The following is a 6,402-nucleotide window of genomic DNA, read 5'->3' as shown; positions in this document are numbered from 1 at the left end:
GCACTTGACTAGCATGCACAAGGCCCTGAGTTCAATGTTCGATGATACTTTGTTATGGCAGTGGTAGAAACTAGAGTACTTATCAATTATTGAGTTAGACTTTGCTGGGCCGGCACTTTTCAGGAGATTCATGTGTGTGTGTAAGGAGTACTCAAAAGTCCCGGGTAGCATTCCAAATTCAAACTGAACACTCTCTTCTTTTCTGCTCCTTTGGAGACAGATTGCTTCCTGGAAATATGACTTGACTTCATGTGTCTTTGTGGGGTCCTTCTTTTTAACTGATCATTACCAAGTTACTCCAGGAAGGCTTAGTCCATCAGCTCTTCTTATCTACCCTTGCACCTATTTTTGTGAGCTCTATGCATGCCATGCAAATCGTGGTAATGGATATAAGATATCTGGAACACTGAGACTTTTCTCTATTATCCTGGATTACATTTTTACTTCATCCCTTATGGGTTCTACCCCTCTCAGTCACCCTTAGTAGCCCTGTTCTTGTTTTGGAGTGTGCAGAGCATATATTTCACTGAAAGAGTATTCAGACTTGTTGTTGTTGTAGTTTCTATTCTCCCTGTTGCTTTTCCATGATTTACAGAAGGCTAGATGTAGCTTCACAGTTCTTTATGGAGACTCAACATCCAAAATCAAGATGTCAGTAGAGGAAAGGAATCCTTTTATTATCTCTCTACCTTCTAGTGACCCTTGATTTTTTGACATGTGGCAGCATAATTTCATACCTCTGTCTTCACATAACACCCTCCCTTCTTATAAAAACTCCAATTATATTGGAGTAAGAACCACATTAATGACCTCATTTAACTGAATTACCTTAAAATGGACCTATTTCCAAATAAGGCCACATTCTAAAGCTACAGGGAGTTGGGACTTCTAAGTATTTTGGGACATACAATTTTAATCATAAAATAAAAATTAAGAAGAAATTGGCATGACATTGATAAAAGAAAAAAATGTGGAAAGTTGAGCAAAACTTTGCCATGTAATAAACTCCCCACAAAGATACATCTCTGCCAAAGGAACAAGAGCCTTTAAATGTCACAAGTGTACACCTATTCAAGGTAATGGCAGCAAATTTTACCTTCCATTATAGCTCTATGTAATTTCTAAACAATAAAATGTGAGCACAAGCATAAAACTGAGGTTTCTCTCTAACAATACACAAGTGCTATGCTCCTCTATCTCTTTGCACCTTTGTGACAGTTAAGCTAGATTGTCAATTTGATATGTTTATATGCCACCTAGGTGATTAGTAAAGCACACTTCTGAATTGTCTGTGTGGATCACAGAGGCAGGATCGTGGGTTCTGTGTTTGGACCCTGCCCCCTTCCTTTCTGGCACTGTTCTCTCTCTGCTTCTCAGCCACCATGACCTGAGCAACTGCCATGATGTTTCTGTCTTGGAACTAGATGACCATGGACTGAATCCCCTGAAACCACAAATCAAGTTAAATTTCTCCTCCCTTACCTTTTGTTTGTTTGTTTGTTTTGTTTTGCTTTGTTTTGTTTTTGGTTCTGGGGATCAAATTCAGGACCTTGCACTTGCCAGGCAGGCACTGTGCATCTGAGCTAAATCCCCTGCCTTCTCCTCCTTTAAGTTGTGGGTGTGTTAGTATTTTGTTCCAGCAGTCAGAAAGCTAATATAGAAAATCAGTATCAGAGAAGTGAGGTCATTGCTGTGACTATATCTACCATGTGTTTCAGAAGCCTTTGAAATGGTTCACATGAAGAGTTTTGGAAAAGTTTTATATGCAGGCTACAGAAGCCCTAGAGTATTGTAAGCAGAGTTTTATAGGAAATTATAGTCAAAGCTCAGAAGACTAGAATGCTGACTGGCATGCAGACAGTAAAGACAAGGCTCAAGAGGTTTCAATTGGGTGACAATTCTGTTGGGAAATGGACTGGAGGTCACATTACATTTTGAGAGACAAAATTGTTTACAGTTTTCCAGGGCCCACAATACTGATTATATCCAAAATATGCTCTAAGCAGTGCAAGCTGCGAAGAGTTAAGTGCCTCAATTGGCTTCCTTTAAGAAGTGACTCTGACTGAAGCTATGTGACTAACAGAAGTATCGCATGAGTACTGTGGTAGTGCACAAGTAAATATGATCTCCCCACTATCAGCCACCACTCAGACCAGATCAGCCTATGAAGCTGTGGGGCTAATATAAGATAACATGGGTAGCTGAGGTCTGAGTAAATCACACCCAAATTCCATTCCCACAATTAGTGCCTTCATAGCTTGAAGGACAATGCTCTAATTACAACCATAGATTTTGTCTACTTTGCTTCTAATTTGAAAATGCTTCTCTTTAAAGCCTAGCTTGCATTGGTAATTACACATATTGCACCTTTTACCCTGATTGATGAATAATAAAATTTGGTGGAAGAGATGGGCCAGTGACTTTTGTCAAAGGAACATTGGCCGTCCCAGTTCACACTTTCTCTTTAAGTCTGTCTTAAGTTTTTCTTTAACCTTGTGTCACAGACTGGACAGGTAGACACTAGAAACTTACTGCAGGAGTCTCTGGCAATAGGTTACCCATATCCTGAGATTTGCAAAAGGCTGAGTTTCAGGGCAGCAGAATAATTGATTTGGAAGAGGAAATTTCAAGACAGCCCAACATTCAGGCTGTGGTATGGGTGCTGATAGCTACTTTTATCAAGATTTAGTGAGAATCAGGAGCTAGAAGTAGAGCAGAAGGATTTTTAAAACTTAAATTCTGGCTCAAAAAGAGCCATATGTAAAGTTATAACCAAAGTAGGTGTGGTTGCTGAAGAGATTAGTACCATTAAAAAGAAATCAAGTATTTTGCACAGGGCCAAGAAAAATGCTTTGACAACAATGCAGGAATCAGCAAAACCCCACCCACTACAGACTCAAGGATGCAAAAGTGTAAACCTTTCACCTGAGAAGAGAGCCTGTAAGCCCCTTGCTCAAGAAGGGCCTCCTAGGAAATTGGCTTCCTGTGATTCATTTCCTTGTGTTCAGCTATCCAGGCACTCAGGGGCCACTGCCCCTGTAGTCCAGGGGGCCTGGTTTCTGCTCCTGATTGTGGCAGACTGGTGTCAGCCACATGATGCTAGTTTTATCAGCACACACAGTGAGGTCAGGGAGGCTTCTACCTAGATTTCCAAGGAAGGCTTGGAATGCCAGACAAGGAGCCTCTGGGAGGGCAGTGCACAAAGCTGTTGGAATAAAGCTAGTGGTGCAGTGAAGACCCCAGGAAATTGGAGATGCCAAGAATGTGAAATGTCTGACAAGTAAAACTGCAGGAAGCAAGCCAAGGCAGCCCAAGAGAGGTCATGTGTGCTGCAACAGACAAGCCCTTTGGAACTCACAGCTCACTACATATGTCCTAGACATGGAGCACTATTTAATATTTTTTTTCTTTTTGAGTCACTTTTTCTTTTATTTTTTCCTTGAAATATAGCATCTATACATTAATGTGTATAAAATGTGTTAATATCAATTATGCAATTTTGTGTGTTTTATACATACAACATGTCATACAATGTGGTAACTCCTGTCATTAAGGATTAACTTTGTCTATTTTTGGATTTTGTGTAAATGAAGTTAGTAGTCTTTTGATTTCTTTGGATAAATTGTTGGTGAGATTTATCTAAATAGGTAAATATATCAGAAGTTTTCTCTTTTCTAAGGCTGTAGAGTATTCCAGTGTATAAATGTACATTAAATTCTTTGTCAATTTCCTTCTGGCAGACATTTAAATTATCTATAGTTTAGGGATGTTAAGAAGAAAACTACTTGTGAAAATTCTTGAACTTGTCTTTTGGTGTTCTTGATATTACTGAAGTCATAGACCAGAATATTGTAAGTTTTTATAGATATTTCCAAATAGTTTTCCAAAGTGCTGTATCAACTTCATTTTCACAAGCAGTGCATGAGAGTTCCAGTTTTTCCACATCTTATATCCTTCCCAACATTAGGCACTGACAATCTGCTTAATTTTAACCATTCTGGTAAAGGGGAGGAGTATTTTCCTGTGCTTTCAATTTGCATTTTCCACATGAATAAATATGTGCGGTACCTTTCCAGACGCTTACTGATCATTTTAATATCCCCATTTGTGAAACATCTGTTTCCAATAAAATTTAAAATGCACTTATACCTTAACTCAGTATTTACACTTCTAGGAATCTATAAAAATATTCACATTTCTGCAAGAAATACATACATTAGAGAATTGCTTGTAATACCAAAACACTGGGAAAAAAACTCCTATGTTTAGGGAAATGTGATAAAGTAGATAATTATCTGTATAATGATGCAAATGCATTAAACACAGTTTGAACAAATGTCTTGCCCTCAGAGTATATGCAGAGCAAATCAGGAAGGGAAAGTTCACCTAGACTGATTTTCCATACATTTTAAAAAATCTTTTACTTTCTATACATAGGAAACTGTCCATAATAGACAGCATATTTCCTATTAATATCACTAATTTTTAAAGAGGATAAAGTGAGATTATTATGTAAATGTATTTGGGAATCATGTGAATGATGTATTTCAAAACATCAATAAACACATCATGATTTCAACCACTGCAAAATCAGCAGGTATGACTGTGATCTGGCTGCGACATGGTACCCCGCTGAACCCCCTGGATTGCCAGAGTTCATTCGGCTCGTCTGCCTGGTTAGATCGCTGCCCCTTCCTCCCCCACAATCCATGTTTGTCCTTCTGGAAGTTGCGCACCAAGAGGGCAACCTTCCCGGGGATGGTTCTTCTCTCAGGAGATGTGGTGTGGCTGTGCTCTCCTGCTAGGATCTTGCAACTGGCTCTCAAGGCCCAATAAAGGGGGAAGGCAGGGTGATCAAACTTGCAAGACCTCCAGATAGGTGGGCGAATAGCAGTCCACTTTTCTTTAAGGAGGGAGAGAGAAAGAGGAGGAGAAGGAGGAGGAAGAGGAGGAGGAAGAGGAGGAGGAGGAAGAGGAGGAAGGAGAAGAGGAGAGGGGAGGATGTCTTTATGAGGTGTGATCAAAATGCAGTGAATGCCACTCCTGAGCACCATCCCACAGAAAGCCAGCTCATTAAAAACATGACGCTCTGTCCTCCTCCACCTTAGTCACTGCATCTGGCACTGTGCCACCTCTGGCTCTTCCTCAAAGTCAAAATGACCTGGAACAGCTTGAATCCACTGGACTTTGAGGCAGCCGGGACAACACAACCAAAGACACTCTGGAAAGGGCTTCCAGATCTGCTCCAGAAAGTGGCAAGAATGATGGGATAAATGTGTTCAAAGCAAAGGGGTGATTTTGTGAAAGGATTCATGGCAATGTATCTTTTACTGCAATAACATTTTTTAACTTAAACATTCACTGTATTTTGTGATTATACCACATATGTTTAAAGTTTAGACATGAACTACATTTAAATAGTCATTATACTTCACTTCCCCTAATTTAACCACTGAAGATCTAATTATCAAAATATGCATATATACAACTAATTTTATTTATGATCTTCCTGGGAAAAATTATGAAATTTCCAGTATTAGTACAATAAAGGGTCAGGCTTTGGAAATAGAGAAACTATGAAATACTCTTCATTCTTCCGTGATGACAGATAAAAGAAAAACTTCCACACTGTCGTAACAACTGTTTTTCCCAAATTCTTATAGATTTAATTGGTTGTTACTTTTTATAAGGAACCTCTTTAGATAAGACTTTTGATATCTTACAAAAATCTTTTAAAATACACTGTATCTATCCTTGTCTCAAGTAGGCAATTCTAATCAATAAGATTTTATGTTTTGGCTTTTTCATATGTTCATTCATTAACTTATTCACTAATATTTATCCACCTAGCTAATTCCTATTCTTCATTTTTAGTTAAAACCCGTTCATCCTTGAAATATTTTTTATTTACTATTGACAAAACAAAAACAAAAGATAAACAAAAAAGGAGAAATGACAACCAAGAGGGAAAGATAACAAAGCTTTGGAAAGTATATAAATAAACTAGAAACCAAATATAAAATGTACAGATTCTTTGATGAGTAAGAGAAACCCAAAAACCTTTGAGGTTTTATTAGAGAGATTTAAACTACTTAGAAGCATTGGCTGTTTATTTCATGGATTCTGACTCTTGTTTTCTAAAGAGGCTATTACGTGTAGAATACTCTAGAAAGAAAGAAAGAAAAGAAAAGAAAGAAAAAGAAAGAAAGAAAGAAAGAAAGAAAGAAAGAAAGAAAGAAAGAAAGAAAGAAAGAAAAAGAAAGAAAGAAAGAAAAGAGAGCTGATTGCCATCTTGCTACTTGGAACTATTCGCTTACAGTATTCCTAGCCACCCACGGGTTACGTCCATGAACGTCCCACAGCCTGGCTCCTCTGCCCTTCTCATCTGCCTGCCCCTCTGAT

The sequence above is a fragment of the Heterocephalus glaber genome, unplaced genomic scaffold, assembly GCF_053883595.1.
Source record: "Heterocephalus glaber isolate CG9 unplaced genomic scaffold, H.glaber_assembly_v1.0 deba00001442, whole genome shotgun sequence".
Taxonomy (NCBI): domain Eukaryota; kingdom Metazoa; phylum Chordata; class Mammalia; order Rodentia; family Bathyergidae; genus Heterocephalus; species Heterocephalus glaber.
The sequence above is the reverse complement of the archived record's forward strand: the minus strand, read 5'-3'. Positions refer to the sequence as shown.